Consider the following 22,427-nt stretch of genomic DNA (forward strand, 5'->3'; position numbering starts at 1 on the left):
GCTCAGGTGTACGAAGACATATCAAAAACAACATCTAATATATGCAAACTGACATAAAACAGATCAAGCTTACAGGAACACGTTGTAGTCCACTCTTTTATTCAAACCAAGATTACCAGAGGCCTTTCATTTTATAATCCATTTAGCCTCTGTCTTGTCTGGAGGAGGAGTTTTTTCTTATCTGTATTTTCTCTTATTTTCACCTGCTCCAAACCTTGATTGAGAAGAAAGAGAAGACTACCGAAGTCATCACCACGGACAGTGTTAATGTGCTCAATAAAACGTGGAGAACCTTTTTTAGAACAAACTGAATAGACATGTTCTCTAAACCTTGCGTTCATGGCTCTCTTGGTGCTACCAATATAAAACCGCCCACAACTACATGTAATGGCATAATTACTACTAGTAACAACATCCCTAAGATTTTTACAATGACAGAAAGCAACCATAGGTTTTCTTGTACCAATTTTCCCAGATCTGGATAATTTTTGATTATTGACCGATTCTTATTAATGGCAGCTCTAATAACCTTCTCAAGGGGGCTGAACTTAAAAGAAAAGGAAAACCGAGTAGGACCCTCAGGCGCATTATGACCCTTCTTTCTCTTTTTAAACAAAAGGTTCATCCTGTCCTGTGTAAAAGCCTTATCCAGGGCTTTGTCCAAGATTTTTCTAGGATAACCACGTGCCTCCAAGCGCTCCCTCAGCTCTCCAGCTTTCTGCAAAAAAGATTCACCCGAGCTATTAATCTGCCGTAGGTGTAAAAATTGGCCATAAGGCAAAGAAGTCTTTACATGCTCTGGATGATAGCTGGAGAACTGGAGGAGAGTATTGGAGACAGTGGGCTTTCTGTAACCCAAGGTGGTTACTTCACCATTTTTGACTTTAACAAGCACATCGGGGAACTCCATCTGCCTAGCATAAACCTTGAAAGTAAATTAGATTTTCAGATCATTACTATGATTCAGATAGTTAACAAACTTCTCAAAGTCCGCCATGGTGCCATCACAGGCGATGAAAACGTCATCGATAAACCTGAGATAGCACCTGATGGACTTGAGAAACGCATTTCTCTCAGTAAGTATGAATTTGCTCTCAAAAGAAGCTACATATAAATTTGCAAAAAAAGCGCAGTCTACGGGGGTGCCCATGGCCACACCCTGGACCTGCCTATACCAGCAATCATCAAACTGAAAGGAGTTGTTACCTAAAACAAAAGAATGGGCTTCACAAAATTTTTTTACCGTGCTAGTGCTTTTGTTGGAGTGCTCTAAGATCTCTCTCACACATTCCACCCCTAAATGCTGCGGTATGCTGGTATATAAGCTCTCTATATCAATAGACGCTAAAAGCATGTTTGCCGACCAAGGGAGGTCCTGCAAACAATTAAGAAATTGATTGGTGTCTTTCACCAGCGATGGCACTTCTAGCAGAAGGGAACGCAAGAGCTAGTCCAAATATTTGGATAATGGCTCCGTAAAGGCTCCCACCCTGGAGACAATAGGTCTTCCGCAGGGGCCTTAGAGGTCTTGTGTACCTTCGGCAAAAAGTACCATCGCAGGCAAGACGGGAAAAGGGGATCAACTTTTCAACTTTTTTCCTGGAAATGACGCCTCTCTCGACAAATTTCCTCAAATTAGACTTAGGTTTCTCAATAGGGTAACCCTGCAATTTGAGATAAAAAGCACGATCCTCCAGTTGACGCGATGCCTCGCCAAAATAATATTCAGCAGACATCACGACAACATTTCCGCATTTGTCAGATTTTTTAACCACTATATCTTTTCTCTTCCTAAGGTGGTCCATAGCCAGATATTTGCTTTTACTCAAATTGCAGGGAGCTCTTGGATACACCAATGCTTTTACATTCTCCAATATTTTATTATGGAAAACATCCAGATTACTTTCAGGAGTGACCTGTGGACAAAAGGAAGAATTCACCCGCCCATAAAATCTTGTAAAGTCACTGTATCATTCGGAATGAGGGAAGCTTCAACCACATCATGTAAATCAATGAGAGAATCTAGGCGCTCCAATTCGGCGGTAGAAGCATGTTTAGATACACTAAAGCCTAACGGGCCTACCATAGCTGGTGTATCGCCCTCTAGTGATCTTTAGCAAGATCTTTATTGGCAAACAACTTCTTAATTTTCTAATGGATTTGAACAAATCTACTTCAAATTCTACAATATCAAAATCCTCAACTAGGCAAAAATTCAATCCTCGAGATAATAAAGAAATTGTGTCACTCAAGATCTTTTCCAGTGAGATTAATAACGGCCCATTTCTCCTCAATAGTGCTGTTTATCCGTGCCATGTCACTTTTTTCGGTTTCTTAGGATCCGTCTTCTACCTGGGAAGGCCCTCGCTTCCTCTTTCTCTTCAACCCCTTCCTTGGTTTCCTCCTAAAGGGTTGACCGATGACTGCTTTAGAAATTTTCTATTGCCACTCATACTTGTAGAATTTGTAGAATTAGTGGCACCACTATGACTAACGGCAGCACTCTCATTATCATCATTCCCACTGGATTCAGGGTCCGTGGTCCAGTAATCCAACGTTTTTTTTAATTAAAATTCCTGCCCTGTCGTTGATGCTGTCGTCTACCTACCACAGGTGGGAAATCTTTATTAAAAGAGTACTCCAGGATGGAAAAATTGGCCTCCATACTGCCGGCAGTAAAAAAAAATAAAGACATACATACCTTCCTTCACTCCCCCGGTGCCTCCGGTAACCCACTCCGGTCTCCATCGCGATCCTCTTCCTGGTTGCCGGTGGTCGGTGAGTCATACTGCACTCAGCCAATCACCGGCTGCAGCAAAATCCCGACTCGGCCGGCGATAGGCTGAGTGGCAGTGTGACGTTTTCGGTGCCGGGGCCGAACACGTCACACTGCCGCTCAGCCTATCGCCGGCCGAGTCGGGACTTCTCTACGGCCGGTGATTGGCTGAGTACAGTATGAATCGCCGACCACCGGCAACCAGGAGGAGGATCACGATGGAGATGGGAGTGGGTTACCGGAGGCACTGGGGGAGTGAAGGAAGGTATGTATGTCTTTATTTTTTTACTGCCAGCAGTATGGAGGATAATTTTTCTATCCTGGAGTACTCCTTTAAGGTCATTTTATCACGTATAAACGTATCTTTTTTCTGGTCTTTTATAACCGACTGTAAAGCAACTATCTTTTATTCCAGACGCTTAGAAAATGACCAAAATTGCTCATCCGACAAACGTGCTCTCAGCTCTGTTTTAGCTCTTAACAACTTTTCTGTAGTTTTTGAATATTCTTCCTCATTCTTGTTAATTACTGCTCGCAGCATATTAAGTGAGTATTCTTGGTGGATGTTCTTCCACACTTGCAAAAAATGAGGATCATCACTGAACTGCGAAGGTTCTTTGTAGCCTCTGAGTCCTCTAGGGACCCGTTCACACTCATTATACGATTTAAGAGAATTAACAGTCCAGAAAAGACGAGTTTCTTTCTCCGCTAGAGACAAAACTTAAAGTTCAAGGCTCTTCACACTGATCACTTGTAACATGTCTTTTGAATTGCATTGACTGAAAAAACTGCTGGCGTCCCTCTGTCCGGCACCCAGGAGTCATCGGGCTCCATACTTCAACTTGGGGATAGAAAAGCAAAAGAGATATGGGGTTTGCTCTGACTGGAAAGAAAGAAAATAGTAGTCGGCACTACTACCCCCGCAGTCGGCACTACTACCTACCTCAGCTACGCCAATCTCCCCACAATACAGTTCATTGTAACGTTGACAGCGCTAGCAGCTCCTGCTTGCCGGACAAGCTCCGTAGACCGCGGTTCCAAAGCCCAAGAGAAACTGTTCCAATATGCAAGTATAAAGAGAGATGGGCGTCACTCACCGGTCCATAGAAAACGGAATTCTTTATTGTAAAAGTGCAGACAAGACAGGGTGCAAACATGGACAGATATTCAGGGTACGCCGCAGGTGCGGACACACGCACAAACAGCTGTTACCCTCCATGTTGCTGACCTGCGGTGTATTATAGTAGTTATATTCTTGCATATATCAGCAGTATTATAGTAGTTATATTCTTGTATATAGGAGCAGTATTATAGTAGTTATTCAACAAATAGAAAGGCAGGTGGCTGGCACTAGTATGGTATGGATGTACGCATCTGGTCAGCAATCAAGTCCATGCATAGACCAAGAAAGAAACACTGCGGTGGCACTCACGTTTCAGGTGATCAGGTAGGCTTCTTTATTTTCTTTGTGCATATAAAATCAATGCATAGCGGGGCGGCAGAGTCCTCTGACGCCCCGCTATGCATTGATTTTATATGCACAAAGAAAATAAAGAAGCCTACCTGATCACCTGAAACGTGAGTGCCACCGCAGTGCTTCTTTCTTGGTCTATTATAGTAGTTATATTCTTGTACATAGGAGCACTATTATAGTAGTTATATTCTTGTATATAGGAGGCAGTATTATAGTAGTTATATTCATGTATATAGGAGCAGTATTATAGTAGTTATATTCTTGTATATAGGAGCAGTATTATAGTAGTTATATTCTTGTATATAGGAGCAGTATTATAGTAGTTATATTCTTGTACATAGGGGGCAGTATTATAGTAGTTATATTCTTATATATAGGAGCAGTATTATGGTAGTTGTAATATTGTATATAGGAGCAGTATTATAGTAGTTATATTCTTGTACATAGGAGGCAGTCACCAATAGTAACACTATCACTTTAAGAGACTCAGACTTATCAGATCAATAATTATCGCCTTAGGGAAAGCGTCATTTCTCACCATTAGGTCACAATGTAGATTTTGGGCTGGGAAACTGTGAACCTCAGGGATCAGGCTCTGGCGCGGTGCCAGATTGTGTAAGAAATATGTAAACACCATAATGATTCATTTTCTAGTAGACTTATCCAAAATCTGTGGCGGTCCATGACCCTGATTTAGGGAGTGAGATAACTATAATATACATGGTGTCAGTTTCCGTATGATCAAAGTTGGGGGTTGGTTCTTGCACTCAGTCGTGCCGGGCACAAGCCGTCAGTTTAACACATTGTGGTTATGAGATGTTTACGTGACAGTCTCACAACTGAGGGTCAAAAAGTTGCCTAGAGTTTTTGTATTCACACATTATAAACTAGAGGGTGTGATACCACGGCTTGGGACATGAGAAAGAATATTTAGGAAAATTTTTATTTTTATATCAACTGGCTCAAGAAAGTTTAACAGATTTGTAAATTACTTCTATTAAGAATTCGTAATCCTTCCAATAATTATCAGCTGCTGAAGTTGAGTTGTTCTTTTCTTCCTGGCAACAGTGCTCTCTGCTGACACCTCTGCTTGTTTCGCGAACTGCACAGAGTAGAAGAGGTTTGCTATGGGGATTTGCTTCTACTCTGGACAGTTCCCGAGACAGGTATCATCAGAGAGCACTTAGACAGAAAAGAACAACTCAACTTCAGCAGCTGATAAGTACTATAGAAGTAAATTACAAATCTTGGTGTACTTGATAGAAGAATGAATGGTTGGCACTCACCGGTACTTCCAGTTCAGCAAGATTTATTGCACCTACTCACAGCCTGATACATGATCAACGGGAGAACAGCAGATGGTAACCGGGGGGGTATCACAGAGAGGCGACACCGATGTTTCGCAGTGATTACTGCTTTGACGGGCCTGTCTCTGAACCGGAATGTGTCATCTTTTATACAGGTGAGTGGTTACCTACACCAATCACCGATTCATACACCTTGTGATGTTAAAAAAGTGGGAGGTTACTATTTCTAGCTTGTTCTTACAGCAATCTAGCTCGTAATTCAGACCTGAAAGCCAGAAACCAAAAACCTATTAGAAGCAAACTGAGACGTCAACTTTATCATTGAGTCCGAGGACCCCTGTTGCCTCTCAGTGGTTATAATCCAATGTGTCTCTCTTCTCAATAGGTTTTTGTCTGACTTTATTCCTGGTTTGGCAGTAACTTTTTCTATACCAGCAAATCTCAAGGACTCGTGGCTTCCTCCGTGTGCTTCCATTATATGGGAGATGAATCTGGGGGCTCCCTTTTTAGTGCGTAGAGAATAAAAGTGTTCTCTAATTCTGGCGCACAATTGTCTGATCGTCTTCCCAATATAATAGAAGCCACATACACTATATTTTTGGATTTACATGTGATAAGCTCTTGGACAGTGTGAGTTATTGGACGTATCCTGAATGTTCTCAAACCTAAATTGTATTTGCAAAAATTACAATTCCTGCATAAAAAATTTCCTACTGGTACTTGATCCGTTAGCCAATCAGTTTTTCTTTTTTTTTTCTTTATGATTTTTATGCGATTGTTTGACTGTATCACCTATGGTTTTAGTTTTTCTGTAGGATATCAGGGGTTTGTTTTCTGCAATTTCATCTGTTTCTATGACACATTCCGGTTCAGAGACAGGCCCGTCGAAGCACTAATCAGTGCGAAACATCGGTGTCGCCTCTCTGTGATACCCCCCGGTTACCATCTGCTGTCCTCCCGTTGATCATGTATCAGGCTGTGAGTATGTGCAATAAATCTTGCTGAACCGGAAGTGCCGACTATTCATTCTTCTATCCAGTATACCAAGGTTACGTCTTATATGTGTCTGAGCACGACCTAGTCCACTGCCGCAATAGCGACTCAGTGTCCGCCCGCCATAGGTACAGAAGTAAGCAGTAAATTACAAATCTGTTTAACTTTCCGGAGTCAGTTGATATATAAAAATGTTTATTTTTTTTCTGGATAACCCCTTTAAATCCAATGGGGCTATTTATGAAGCATTTTACCCTTGTTTTCTTGGGTAAAATAGTCGCAAACTTTGGCACCGTGTATTTTTTGCGACTGTTTGTGACTTATACATATACTCGCCTTTCTGTGTTTGGCTGTGTTACACGTTTTTTGAGTCGGGTTTTTGCAGTGGTCAGGAATTTACGAAAATGTGACTTTTTAAAAAGGCGCAAAATTTGACACAAACCCTTTAAAAAGGCGCAAATGACCTCCATAAAAAAAAGTGACATAGAAAACACACATTACAAAAATGTGTTGAAATGACTTGTTAATATGAGAAAATTACCTTGTTATTTGAAATATAAATATATTAGTATTTCCTATAAAAAAAAGATATAACAAAAAATAGAACTTTATTTTTTTTATTTAATTTTTTTATTTGAAAACATTTTTCAATATGGTTAGGATGGACATGTTTAAAAGTCTGGATATTTGATACAATTAAGTTTAAAAACCGTACTTGTTTACATGTTTATCCAAATAATTACTTAAAAATTTTACGGATGCAAATGCATGAGCAGGTGCACCAATCACATGCCACCACCACATGGTAGGGACACGCCCCCTTCCCCTCATTGGATTTATAACCCTGTGAGCTAATGGAAAGATGTAAAATGAAATATTAAGTAAAAGACATTCACAATGAAGCTACTAGAGATGAGTGAACTTACAGTAAATTTGATTCGTCACGAACTTCTCAGCTCGGCAGTTGATGACTTATCCTGCATAAATTAGTTCAGCTTTCCAGTGCTCCGGTGGGCTGGAAAAGGTGGATACAGTCCTAGGAGACTCTTTCCTAGGAATGTATCCACCTTTTCCAGCCCACCGGAGCGCCTGAAAGCTGAACTAATTTATGCAGGATAAGTCATCAACTGCCGAGCCGAGAAGTTTGTGACGAATCAAATTTACTGTAAGTTTGCTCATCTCTAGAAGCTACTAAACAGTCCTGCTGTAACACACAAGGAATCACCTCTGAAAGAGCTTCCTGGAACAATCACCTGAAAGTCACACATATGACAGTCATTTCTGAAATTGCGCCAAATTTATAGCCTGACCTGCGCTTTTTTTATAAATTTGGTGCAGTGAGTTAAAAAATCCACCCATGAAAAAGGAGTAAAATGACACATACCACAGCCATTATTCGTAAATACCCCCCAATAGTTTTAACCCTTTAGCGACAATGGACGTAAATGTACCTCATAGTGCCGTGGTACTTAGTGCACCATGACGTACATTTACGCTCTCTAATGACCGCGAGCACAGGACCGATGCTTGCATCATGGCAGGTCCCGGGTGCTATTAGCAACCAGGGACCTGCCGGTAATGGCGGACATCAACGATCCAGCTGATGTCCGCCATTAACCCCTCAGATGCCGTGATCAATACAGAGTACGGGCATGCTGGGAGTTGTAGTTTTGCAAGAGCTGGAGGTCCACAGTTTAGAGACCACTGCTCAGTAGGCTGACCGATCCTTCTGGTCACAGAATGACTCTGCTTTCCCTTAGCTATTCATTACACTCCTGCCACCCTGCCTAATCCCTTCTCACAGCCCTCCTCCCAGTTCCCTGCCTAGAGCTATTTCAGAACATCTCATGTCATAGCAGACTTTCGCACAGAGTGCGGCACCTGCTCCATACATTTCCTGACTGCTCCTTTGCTCATACAGTGACATTGTACAGCACATGCTGTAACCATACCTCAATCTTCCTAAATGACCTAATAAAGATATAAAAATGTATATGACAGGAAGATGCTGATGTTGCTGTAGGGGCTGGTTGGAGGTGATCACTCAAGGGGAATGGCACAGGCTCAGAGACAAGCCACACCTCATGAGGCAGTAGAGGATGTTGTTTCGTCTCGGGAGAGGGGGAGGAGCCAGAAGCTACTGAGACAACACCACTCTGACAATGACAGGACTACACAACTTCCTGTCAGGAGAAAGGGAGGAACCGAGGAGCTGCTGAGAGACAACACCTCAATAACAATCATAGAACTACACAACTTCCTGTCAGGAGAAAAGGAGGAGCCGGGGAGCTGGAGACAACACTATGTTGACAATGAGAGGAGCTTCTAAAACAACACCATTCTGACAATGACAGGACTACACAACTTCCTGTCGGGAGAAAGGGATGTACCAAGGAGCTGCTGAGACAACATCTCACTGACACGCACAACTTCCTGTCAGGAGAAAGGGAGGAACCAAGGAGCTGCTGAGACAACACCTCAATAACAATCATAGGACTACATAGCTTCCTGTGAGGAGAAAGGGATGATTCACGTTCTCTGTAGCTGGTTAATAGACGAGGGTCCTGAAACAAGTAATCCCACCTTTACTATGTATTATGATTTATTTATTTGATATTGGATTTTTTTCAACATGACGAACTCCTTAATAAAATAATGCCTAGAATGAATTGAGGATTGAAAGTGGGGAAATTTATAAACTTCCGATCTACAAACCTCCAGAAATTCCCCATTTTTACATAAACCCCGTCCCCTTTAGAGGGGTACTTTGCCCCTAGACATCTTATCCTCTATACAAAGGACCCTGTGATCTCGGCTGTGGCACCCCAGACATCCGGAACTTCGCTCCCTGACGGATGACTGGTGATACGGGGCGGAGGCTTGTGATGTCACAACTATGCCCCATCAATGCCAGTCTATGGGAGGGGGCGTGACGGCCCTCATGCCCCCTCCTATGGACTTGCATTCAGGGGACGTAGCTGTGATGTCATGAGCGGGGCACGGCCGTGACGTCACGAGCCTCCGGCGATGCACCTGACACTCTAAACCAATGCCGATCAGACATCTTATCCCCTGTCTAGGGGTGGAGTACCCCTTTAAGGCCCATTGGATGGATGGGAGGTATAAAATGGATGGAATTGCCGGCCACCACATCATAGAGTCAAACCTCCGAGGCTACCCTACCTTCTGGAAGAAACATGTAGCATCCCGGCTACATAACTCAGCATTCCTTCCGCTACAATGTACCGTTATGTACTTCCGTAAAACAACAGAACAGTATTTTCCCTATGAAATATTTGGGAGCGAAAGGTCTCGGCTAATATAAACAGAACTGTAGCCGGGGCCTCGAGGACCTGATTTAGCGGTAGATCAAATATGATTTGTTCTACAACGTTCTGGCCAAAAATAAATGCTTATTTTTATTGGATTGGCCAGATGGAAAGCTTTAAAATGTTTCTCATGTTGTTAAGTAAAAATACCCTGAACCCAGAATGTACATCCTCAAGGAAACCAGGCGGAAAATCCTCCGAAAATAAGAAATATCTCCTAATGCTGATTGGCAGCAGCGAAAGAGCCACATAAGTATTACAAGGAGAGAGAGATCTTCTGAGAAAACACTTGTCTTCATTGCCTGAGAATGGAAACACTACAAGAAGAAGGGCGAGGGCGAGACATCTCAGCGTATGTGCTGTATGTAGAGCGGAGTAATAAAGAGAGCGGCGGCCGTCTGGGAACAAGATCTTAAATGAGAAAATGCTGTTCTAATATGTTATCCTCGTGCAAATAATAATCGCTGGCACCGAACCATTGTTCCATGAGACATGAGGAGCGCAACGTAACAGGCGTTCTGAGGAATTATAATAAATACATATCAATTCAATGCGAAATTCTCAGCACTTCTGTATTATTTTCTCAGGGATTTTTACAACATCATAAAGGGGCTGCAGAGAATCTAACAAATACATGGGGCGGCACAGATCTAAAAAACACACTGCACCCTATGTACAAGAAAAAAACTACTATAATACTGCTCCTATATACAAGAATATAACTAATATAATACTGCCTCCTATATACAAGAATATAACTACTATAACACTGCCCCCTATATGCAAGAATATAACTACTATAATACTGCTCCTATATACAAGAATATAACTACTATAATACTGCCTCCTATATACAAGAATATAACTGCTATAATATTGCTCCTATATACAAGAATATAACTACTATAATACTGCCTCCTATGTACAAGAATATAACTACTATAATACTGCTCCTATATACAAGAATATAACTACTATAATACTGTTCCTATATACAAGAATATAACTACTATAATACTGCCTCCTATGTACAAGAATATAACTACTATAATACTGCCTCCTATATACAAGAATATAACTACTATAATACTGCTCCTATATACAAGAATATAACTACTATAATACTGCTCCTATATACAAGAATATAACTACTATAATACTGCTCCTATATACAAGAATATAACTACTATAATACTGCCTCCTATATACAAGAATATAACTACTATAATACTGCTCCTATATACAAGAATATAACTACTATAATACTGCTCCTATATACAAGAATATAACTACTATAATACTGCTCCTATATACAAGAGTATAACTACTATAATATTGCTCCTATATACAAGAATATAACTACTATAATACTGCTCCTATATACAAGAATATAACTACTATAATACTGCTCCTATATACAAGAATATAACTACTATAATACTATAGTATTATACTATATATAGCCTGTCATTAGTGAGGCTCTGCTCCCTGTATACTGATGTTTTCTATATATTCCTGTCAGTAGTGAGGCCCTGCTCACTATATACTGATGTTTTCTATATATTCCTGTCAGTAGTGAGGCCCTGCTCACTATATACTGATGTTTTCTATATATTCCTGTCAGTAGTGAGGCTCTGCTCACTGTATACGGATGTTTTCTATATATTCTGTCAGTAGTGAGGCTCTGCTCACTATATACTGATGTCTTCTATATATTCCTGTCAGTAGTGAGGCTCTGCTCCCTATATACTGATGTTTTCTATATATAGCCTGTCATTAGTGAGGCTCTGCTCACTATATACTGATGTTTTCTATATATTCCTGTCAGTAGTGAGGCTCTGCTCACTATATACTGATGTTTTCTATATATTCCTGTCAGTAGTGAGGCTCTGCTCACTATATACTGATGTTTTCTATATATTCCTGTCAGTAGTGAGGCCCTGCTCACTATATACTGATGTTTTCTATATATTCCTGTCAGTAGTGAGGCCCTGCTCACTATATACTGATGTTTTCTATATATTCCTGTCAGTAGTGAGGCTCTGCTCACTATATACTGATGTTTTCTATATATTCCTGTCAGTAGTGAGGCCCTGCTCACTATATACTGATGTTTTCTATATATTCCTGTCAGTAGTGAGGCCCTGCTCACTATATACTGATGTTTTCTATATATTCCTGTCAGTAGTGAGGCCCTGCTCACTATATACTGATGTTTTCTATATAGTCCTGTCAGTAGTGAGGCTCTGCTCACTATATACTGATGTTTTCTATATATTCCTGTCAGTAGTGAGGCCCTGCTCACTGTATACTGATGTTTTCTATATATTCCTGTCAGTAGTGAGGCCCTGCTCCCTGTATACTGATGTTTTCTATATATTCCTGTCAGTAGTGAGGCCCTGCTCACTATATACTGATGTTTTCTATATAGGTCTGTCAGTAATGAGGCCCTGCTCACTATATACTGATGTTTTCTATATATTCCTGTCAGTAGTGAGGCTCTGCTCACTGTATACTGATGTTTTCTATATATTCCTGTCAGTAGTGAGGCTCTGCTCACTATATACTGATGTTTTCTATATATATTCCTGTCAGTAGTGAGGCCCTGCTCACTGTATACTGATGTTTTCTATATATTCCTGTCAATAGTGAGGTCCTGCTCACTATATACTGATGATTTCTATATATTCCTGTCAGTAGTGAGGCCCTGCTCACTATATACTGATGTTTTCTATATAGTCCTGTCAGTAGTGAGGCTCTGCTCACTGTATACTGATGTTTTCTATATATTCCTGTCAGTAGTGAGGCCCTGCTCACTGTATACTGATGTTTTCTATATATTCCTGTCAGTAGTGAGGCTCTGCTCACTATATACTGATGTTTTCTATATATTCCTGTCAGTAGTGAGGCTCTGCTCACTATATACTGATGTTTTCTATATATTCCTGTCAGTAGTGAGGCTCTGCTCACTATATACTGATGTTTTCTATATATTCCTGTCAGTACTGAGGTCCTGCTCACTGTATACTGATGTTTTCTATATATTCCTGTCAGTAGTGAGGCCCTGCTCACTATATACTGATGTTTTCTATATATTCCTGTCAGTAGTGAGGCTCTGCTCACTATATACTGATGTTTTCTATATATTCCTGTCAGTAGTGAGGCTCTGCTCACTATATACTGATGTTTTCTATATATTCCTGTCAGTAGTGAGGCTCTGCTCACTATATACTGATGTTTCCTATGTATTCCTGTCAGTAGTGAGGCCCTGCTCACTGTATACTGATGTTTTCTATATATTCCTGTCAGTAGTGAGGCCCTGCTCACTATATACTGATGTTTTCTATATATTCCTGTCAGTAGTGAGGCCCTGCTCACTATATACTGATGTTTTCTATATATTCCTGTTAGTAGTGAGGCCCTGCTCACTGTATACTGATGTTTTCTATATAGTCCTGTCAGTAGTGAGGCTCTGCTCACTATATACTGATGTTTTCTATATATTCCTGTCAGTAGTGAGGCTCTGCTCACTATATACTGATGTTTTCTATATATTCCTGTCAGTAGTGAGGCCCTGCTCACTATATACTGATGTTTTCTATATATTCCTGTCAGTAGTGAGGCTCTGCTCACTATATACTGATGTTTTCTATATATTCCTGTCAGTAGTGAGGCTCTGCTCACTGTATACGGATGTTTTTCATGTACAAGTCTTTGCTGACATTTTTTGCTCTTGAGTAGACACAAGAGTGGACAAAGCCAGACAGGTACATGAGATGGACTCCAGGCTCAAGTCAGAGTCCAAACATTGGGAGAATCCAGGTAAGACAGACTCTGCGGTTACTTAACTATGTAAAGTCACTGGTGTCCTCAGATATCCATCTCTGCCACCATGAGTAGTCCGGCTGAGCAGAGACATTGAGGACAAGGTACCTGGAGAAGAATTGTCTCCCAAGTGTCCTCACTCAGGTCTGTATCAGACGTTCTATGTGATTTCCCTTAGATATGTTTAGAATCTCATCTGAGAATCAGCCCGGTTGTCTGATGGGTCAGCAGTATATGAGGATCAAAGAGTTCCTCCAAGGAAAGGAAGAGCTTGGCCTTTCCACAAGCTGCCAAATGGAAACCATCTTAGTCCTGCTGATCTAAAGGGCGAAACTTCTTCTCCAAGAGCCAATGTTCTGCAAAAGGGCTCAGGATAAAGGAACCAGGGAGAAGACTACCAAACCAAATCAGTTTGATGTCAGAAGGACAACCATGGTTGGTGCAAGACTTTCTGGATTCCTGTCAGCCTGAGGAAAGGTGGCATGTGTTATGGGCACCTATCTACATGTGCCCATACATCCATCCTCAGCGGAATATCAGAGTGGTCAACTAGTCAGGAAAGGGAGTGCTTCACTATTCTGGACCCTGCCATTAGTATATACTCCCAGGGTGGTAGAGCCATTGTGGTAGTGGCTGTTATTCATCTTCAGGGGATCCATGTGGTGCCGTACCTGGGCACCTGACTCCGGCTGGTTTTCTCACTGAAGAAGTCACATTCTACAAACAGTCTGAGAGATTTCCAGGAGAAAGTTCAGTCTGCCTGGACAGGAATCTCCATTATTCTTCCTCCCCGCTTGGGCTGTCAGTCGCACATGCAGGAGTCTCAGAACATGGCTTTCCAAAAGAAAACCTCCCAGTAGGTTGTAGCTTTTGACCTACGGATGTGGTCCTGCTCACAACAGATGCCTCTGAATCAGATTAAAGAGCTTACATGTTGGATCTTTGAGTCCAGAGGAGCTGGACACATGAAGAATATCAGATGTCAGCCAACCTGAGGAAGATGGGGCCAGTGAATTTGGCTATTTTGGCTACTCTTTAACCCAGTGCCCAGTATCCCAGCGGTCCCAGCAGGCACTCTGAATGTCCAGGCGGATCAGCCAAGCAGAACTATTCTATGTTCAAGCAGAGGTCCCTCACTGAAGTATACCTCTGCCAAATAGTCAGCAGGAGAGGTCTACCTGATTACGACATGAGGGCTACCATAGAAAACTGGAAGGTTGCTAAATTTGCTTATCTGAATTGAAGACCAACCAGACATCTTGGGTGCACTGACAGTATCATAGAGAGGCCTCTACATCTATCTATTTCAGCCTCCAGTCATAAGGAAGATCCTTATGACAAGAATCTGGATCCTGATAGCCCCATACTGGCCAAGACGGGGTTTGTTTTCCCTCCTGTGACATTTAAAGGAAATTTCCTCCCCACAGGGACCTGCTGACACAGAATGGGTCCTTCATCCACAGCCGGAGCTGTTGCCTTTGACTGTGTGGAGTTTGAGAAGAATAGATTCCATATGATGGGCTCATTGGAGGAGGTGATATCTACTCGTCTTTTCAGACGAAAGAGAATCCTTAAAGGCGCTCTACTCGACACTCTAGAGAAAGTTCACGTTCTGGAGGAGGATCTAGAAGAGGTTTCATTTGCAGTCATTTTGCATTTCCTCCAAGATGGATTCGAGAAAAGCCTGTGAGCGAATACATTGAGGCTCCATGTCTCAATTAATTCCTTCACAGATAGCAGATTGGCGGTCATCCAGTCATCACTTGATTCTTCACAGCACTAAGGCAGGTCAGACCAGTCATAGGTCTTCCTCAGACCAGTCATAGGTCTTCCTCAGACCTGTTATGGGTCTTTCTCAGACCAGTCATGGGTCTTCCTCAGACCAGTCGTGGGTCTTCCTCAGACCAGTCGTGGGTCTTCCTCCGACCAGTCGTATGTCTTCTTCCGGTGGTGGTGTCTAAGCCTCTCCCGAGTAAGTCGACCTGAAGTGATTGTCCTACAAGTTCTTTCCTGATTGCGATAACATTCTCACACAGGTTGGCATAAAATACAAGCGCTCTCCTCATGAGATCCCTTTATAAGATTTGTACCAGAGGGAGTCCTGCTGAAGGTGTCATCTGAGACGACATCATCAGGGAATTCGCTTGCTGAAGTTCTTACTGGATCCACTGTTGAGGAGGAAGAGTTCTTCACCATCTGGATGGGTCTACAGCACTGATCTGCTACCACAATAGAACCAAGACATTCAGGGTGGAAGAGAATCTGTTCGTACAGTTGCCGGTGTGGTAAAGGGAAGAAAGGTGTCTAAAGCTACCTTGGTGAAATGGCTTAAGTCTACGATTCTGAATGCCAGTGAGATCACAGGAGTTGAGCCACCAGATTCCATCATAGCTCAATCTACACTCTAGACAACCAAAGCTGGGGTCCAGCCTCTGGCATGTCGGTGCTCTATGCCGGGTTCAATTAGGTATCCCCCCTTATGTTGCTATACAGCTCCCTTCTGTGCTGCCTGAAGACGAAATGGAAAGGGAAAATTTGTACTTACCGTAATTTTGCTTTCCATGAGTCTGAAGGCAGCACATACAAACCCTCCCTACTATAGGTCATCTTTTTGCATCAGAACTGAGTCTATTCAATAACACAAGTGGATGAGGTTCTGATGGATGGGTATAGCCAGGCCTAGCCTGGTGCTTGTTTATTCTCTTAATTGTTTGCTAGGTGGGCGGTCCTAGGATGAACTGAAAGGAGCTATTAACCATTCTGTGCTGCCTTCAGACTCATGGAAAGCAAAATTACGATAAGTACAAATTTTCCCTATAATACTGCTCCTATATACAATAATATAACTACTATAAGACTGCCTTCTATATACAAGAATATAACTACTATAATACTGCTCCTATATACAAGAATATAACTACTATAATACTGTTCCTATATACAAGAATATAACTACTATAATACTGCCTCCTATATACAGGAATATAACTACTATAATACTGCCTCCTATGTACTAGAATACATCTACTATAATACTGTTCTTATGTACAAGAATATAACTACTATAATACTGCGTCTATATACAAGAATATAACTACTATAATACTGTTCTTATATACAAGAATATAACTACTATAATACTGCCTCCTATATACAAGAATATAACTACTATAATACTGCTCCTATATACAAGAATATAACTACTATAATCCTGCTCCTATATACAAGAATATAACTACTATAATACTGTCTCCTATATACAAGAATATAACTACTATAATACTGCCTCCTATATACAAGAATATAACTACTATAATACTGCCTCCTATATACAAGAATATAACTACTATAATACTGCTCCTATATACAAGAATATAACTATTATAATACTGCTCCTATATACAAGAATATAACTACTATAATACTGCTCCTATATACAAGAATATAACTACTATAATCCTGCTCCTATATACAAGAATATAACTACTATAATACTGTCTCCTATATACAAGAATATAACTACTATAATACTGCCTCCTATATACAAGAATATAACTACTATAATACTGCTCCTATATACAAGAATATAACTACTATAATACTGCCTCCTATATACAAGAATATAACTACTATAATACTGCCTCCTATATACAAGAATATAACTACTATAATACTGCCTCCTATATACAAGAATATAACTACTATAATACTGCTTCTATATACAAGAATATAAGTACTATAATACTGCTCCTATATACAAGGATATAACTACTATAATACTGCTCCTATGCTGTGTTCTCCTGCTTCCTCATTGTTATCAGCTTCTTTGATGTGAGATATACAATGCTACAGTTCATTGCAGTAATTGTCAGGAATGTCCATAGATTTGGGTCAGGGGGATGTGTTCGTTACATTCAACCATTTATTGCACAACCACAGATGTGATTCATTGTGATATAATTTATTATTTTCAGACACATTTCATTAAGTTGTTGTTGATAAAAAATTAAAAATGAAGCACCATTGATCCCATGGCAACAATTCCTGTTGTGTGTTCTGGCCGTGCAACCTTATCAAAGGGTCACATAGGGACGTAATCATTCTCACATGGGGAAACTGTGGCAAAGAAACTGTAGAGCTACACTCACTTTTTGTGACTAACTGCAACATTCACAAACAAACTGCGACATTACATCACTAGTCAGGTGTTGAAAAGGAGCGTGTCTGTGCTTCAATGGGTGGAGCAACCACTGGATGGGGGGTGGGGTGATCATTCTTCACATTGCTGCAGGGAATTGTCTTCCAATTTGTGGGGTGGCTGATGTGTTGGCTGATGTGTGAGAGAAAGAAAAGTGAACTCACACTTACAAACAAGTGATCATGGGACTCCTAGTTGGAGGAGGGAACTCCAACAGGAAATAGCCATTTCACAAAAAGAAAGCAGCAGCGTTATGGTGAACTCACAACACAGCCATTAAAGGGGTACTTCGCTGCTCAGCATTTGGAACAAACTGTTCTGAACAATGGAGCTGGCACCGGGAGCTTGTGAGGTCATAGCCCCCTCATGACATCACGCCCCTATGCTATGATGTCACGAGCTTCCGGCGCCGGCTCCAGCGTTCGGAACAGTTTGTTCCAAACGCTGAGCAGCGGAGTACCCCTTTAAGCCCCAAGACAAGCACGGATCTTCCCTAAGCATGTCAATAAGGCTAGGTTCAGGCTACGGAATGAGCAACGCCATTCTTCAGGCGGAAATTACCAAGCGGATTTTCCGTTCACAAATTCCGCTTCACAAATTCCGAAGTGTGAATTTGTGAACGGAAACCCATTCACTACACTATACACTTTAGCAAGCGGAATTTCCGCCTGCAGTTTCAAAGCGGAATTGCAGGCGGAAATTCCGTAGTCTGAACCTAGCCTTACTGTTGGGCAGGTAAGTACTAAAGTCACCTTATGGGGGATAACCCCTTTAAGCCATTTTTTTTTTGCAATGTTGCCTTATTTTACATTTTAGGCTCATTCAAATCAATAAATAAATTGAAAAAGCAATGAAAAGCAACTGTGAATGTGTTTTTTATGAATACTTTTTATTTTATAAATTTTTATAATTTTTTAAAAATGTAATTTTCTTCTGCTACAATTGTCCTGTAAGGCCAGGTTCACCTAGGTTTATTAAAGACACATTTTCGCTTCTGTCCTGGCCTGACATGTGCCAATTTGAGTCATTAGAAGAAGGGTCGGGTTAGGATTTGTGGCAGTAATACGGATGCAAAAATGTGGCAGTAATATGCCAATGTGAAGCTGGCCTAAGTATGCAAAGAAGCTTACCTCCAATAGGTGGCAGTGGAGAGCAAGCTCCTTTCTTTCTTTAAAAAGCATTTATAATTCTCTGTCTTAACAAAATACTAAATAGTCAATGAATTCTAGAAATGTCTATATACAGATTTTCTGCTGTGTTTGTGTTTCTATTAAAGGGGTACTCTTGATTTTTTATTTTAGATCAACTGGTGCTAGAAAGTTAAACAGATTTGCAAATTACTTCTATTTAAAAATCTTAATCCTTTCAGTATTTATCAGCTGCTGTATGCTCCACAGGAAGTTGTGTAGTTCTTTCCAGTCCGACCACAGTGCTCTCTGCTGCCACCTCTGTCCGTATCAGTAACTGTTTAGAGCAGGAGAAGTTTGTCATGGGGACTTGCTACTTTTCCAGACAGTTCCTTACACGGACAGAGGTGTCAGCAGAGAGCACTGTGGTCGGACTGGAAAGAACTACACAACTTCCTGTGGAGCATACAGCACCTGATAAGTACTGAAAGGTTTAAGATTTTTAAATGGAATCAATTTACAAATCTTTAAAACTTTCTGGCACAAGTTGATTTGGAAAAATGTTTTTTTTTTTCCTCCAGAGTACCCCTTTAACCCATAGAGGACCAATGATGTAAATGTACATCATGGTATTTAGTGCACCATGATATTTATGTCATAAACATGAAGCCAGCGCAGGAGCGGCAACCGCTTCATGCAGGGTCCCAGCCGCCTCACCGTCAGTGTTGGTCATCAACAATCACACTGATGCCCCCATTAACCCTTTAGATGGCGCGACCAGTGCTGATCACAGCATCTGAAACTGTTGCAAGCTTTGGCTTCACTCTTCGGACCACCCACAGTGCAATTGCGGGGGTCTGATTAGTGAAGATGACGGCCGGAGGTCCCCTTACTTCCTCTGTGCTTCTCTTAGGGAGTCTTCTTGTATTGTCTGCCATCTGGCAGGCCATACAAGTAGATCGCCGATCATACCTACCAGTGCTATGCAAATAGTACTGCATAGTCCCCTGTAGGGAAAATGTATAAGAAAAAAAAGAATATTTAGGAAAAAAAATACAAATAGGCCCCTCCCCCAATAAAAAACAAACAAAAAAAACCCCACTCAAACTTATCTAGTATTGCAGCGCGTGGAAATTTCCAAACTATTAAAATTTTATGTTAAGCTGAGCTCACTTTATACCGTTTGGTCCCATGGTTAATGCCCAACATCCCCAGTCAGGCAGATGTTTGGAATCAAAGTTGATTGTGATGTCTAAAAGTGGCAAAAATAAATGACCTTTGGGGGGTTTGATTTTTACGCAGTGCACTTTATGGTAAAAATTATACATTATCTTTATTCTGTAGGTCAATGGAATTAAAATGATCCCCAATTTATATAGTTTTTCTATTATTGTACTACTTAAAAAAAATGCTAACTTTGCTTTAACAAAATTCATATGCATAAAATTTGTCCCTTTCTGACCCTCTTAACTTTTTTATTTTTCCGTATTCCATATAGGGCTCATTTTTTGTGCCGAGATCTGTAGTTTTCATCTATACTATTTTTGTTTTGATAGGACTTTTTGATATTTATATATTTTTTCCTGATATATGATGTAATAAAAAATCTGAATTTTTGGTGTTTGATATGTTTTTTTACGTTTACGGCGTTTACTGTGCAGCATCATAAACATTATATTTTAATAGTTTGGACATTTACGCACATGGCGATACCAAATATGTTAACTTTTTTCATTTTTTTTTTTTAAATGGGAAAATAAGGGTAATTACATTTTTTATTAGTGGAGGAGGTGTTATATAATTTTAGAACCTTTTTATTTATTTATTATTATTATTTTTTTTTACAAAGTTCCCATAGGGGACTTTGATATGCAATCATTAGATTGCATTTACTGTATAATGCTATGCCTATGGTATAGCATTATACAGTGTGATTGGTGATCCACTGATACAGCCTGGCTAAATCAGTTAGATCGGTGATTGGTGGCAGGAGGCAGGTAAGGGGACCCTCCTTCGCCATTTTGGCTCATGAAACCCTTTGGTGAGCCCCTCAGAGCTGCCGGAGATTTTTAGTTTCACTTCAGACGCCATGATCGTTATTGATCAAGGCAGTCATTAACAGTGAGTATTCGGCTACTAATAGTGCCCGACATTTAATTTTCTGCTTCAAAGCCGTTTAAGGACTCAGGGCGTACAGGTACCTTAAGTACCAGGACGCAAGGGTGTACCTGTATGCCTTTCGCCCTTAACAGGTTAAATAAAATGATGTAAACAAAAATTAACATACGTGGTATTGCCGCATGAGTAAATGTCCGAACTATAAAAATATAATGTTAATTAAACTGCACAGTCAATGGCGTAAGCATAAAAAGACCAGAATTCAATATGTTTAGTGACTTCTTATACTAGAAAAAAGTAAACAAAAAGCCATAAAAAAGTCCCATCAAACAAATATGGTAGTGATATAAACTACAGATCATGGCAAAAAAATTGGTAAATTTTAGGTATACTCATTTTCTCACTAAAAGTTTAACTTCTTTTTTTTATGCAGTTCAGTAACAGACAAGAAAGTAAAGATGAGGATCCTTTAATTGTATTGATCCACCGAATAATGGTCAGTTTTAATGTTAAGTACACTACTTGAAAATTAGCAAATTTGCATAGTTTTTTTCATGGGGGGATGAAAAAAATTATGCAAATTTGCTAATTTTCAATGGGTTCATTTCTGAATTTCTGAATTTTTCGTATGGGTTCAGGGGCCTTGGGTGTGACATCATGAACACACAGTTTTGATTTCCAGGTGCTGCCATATGAGGCTTGTTTTTTTGCTCGACCAATTGTTCTTTGTAACAACACCTTTCATTTTGCCATAAAACAATGAAAAAAATATTATTTGTGGGCCCCCCCCCCCCCACAAATAATATTTTTTTCATTGTTTTATGGCAAAATGAAAGGTGTTGTTACAAAGAACAATTGGTCGAGCAAAAAAACAAGCCTCATATGGCAGCACCTGGAAATCAAAACTGTGTGTTCATGATGTCACACCCACGGCCCCTGAACCCATACGAAAAATTCAGAATGCCAGGGTGGCGTGCAGAAGATCGTGGGGGTTTCCAGTGGCGGGACCCCCATGATCAGACATCTTATCCCTATCCTTTGGATAGAGGAAAAGAAGTCTATTGGCAGAGTACCCCTTTAAAGGAGAACTATGGTGAAACATTTTTAATTTCCCCTCTGCCTGTGCTGCAAAAACTAAAAAAACAAACTTAAACTCACCTTCCTACGTTCCCCGGTTCCTGGTCCTCCGGTGCTGGTCTTCTTCCTGCTTCCTGGGCTCGGTGACTCATACATACGCACTCAGCATAGCGCCGGCCGCAGCAATGTCCCACCTCGGCCGG

At 40.7% G+C, this 22,427-nt stretch overlaps 1 protein-coding gene across 7 annotated transcripts in view; it reads right to left on the reverse strand.

Moving 5' to 3' along the window:
• Positions 1-22,427, reverse strand: part of GPR20 (G protein-coupled receptor 20) — a 134,965-nt gene that overhangs the window by 26,748 nt on the left and 85,790 nt on the right. Inside the window, exon 2 of one of the 7 annotated variants that reach the window (XM_056518659.1) lies at positions 3,720-3,830. The exons of 5 other annotated variants lie outside the window; for them this stretch is intronic. The gene's annotated coding sequence lies outside the window, so the exon portion shown is untranslated. Of the gene's footprint in view, positions 1-3,719; positions 3,831-7,091; positions 7,110-22,427 lie in introns of those variants that run through there. One more of the 7 variants, XM_056518661.1, reaches the window with a different exon arrangement.

Source organism: Hyla sarda, chromosome 5 (assembly GCF_029499605.1).
Source record: "Hyla sarda isolate aHylSar1 chromosome 5, aHylSar1.hap1, whole genome shotgun sequence".
In the NCBI taxonomy this organism is placed as follows: Eukaryota; Metazoa; Chordata; class Amphibia; order Anura; family Hylidae; genus Hyla; species Hyla sarda.